Below are 250 nucleotides of genomic sequence, written 5' to 3' on the forward strand. Positions count from 1 at the left end.
AGTAACTGAGAAAAGCCGCTTCTCTAATACTTTCCATGAGGGTGCATATGCAAAACCTGGTATTTCTCTACTCTGAAGCACAGCTGGTCCCTAAGGAAGAACTTCTTCCAAATAATTTACACTTCAGTGTTTGATCTGTATTAATTTGCCAGGTCTCAGGCATACAATGCTTTCTTGACATCAAAAGATGGTTTGTCCAACTGAATAAACTCCTTCCTTAGACATTTCCTTCATGAAGTTATTCCCTGCT

Source organism: Chaetura pelagica, unplaced genomic scaffold, assembly GCF_000747805.2.
Source record: "Chaetura pelagica isolate M959 unplaced genomic scaffold, ChaPel_1.0 scaffold471, whole genome shotgun sequence".
NCBI classification, from domain to species: domain Eukaryota; kingdom Metazoa; phylum Chordata; class Aves; order Apodiformes; family Apodidae; genus Chaetura; species Chaetura pelagica.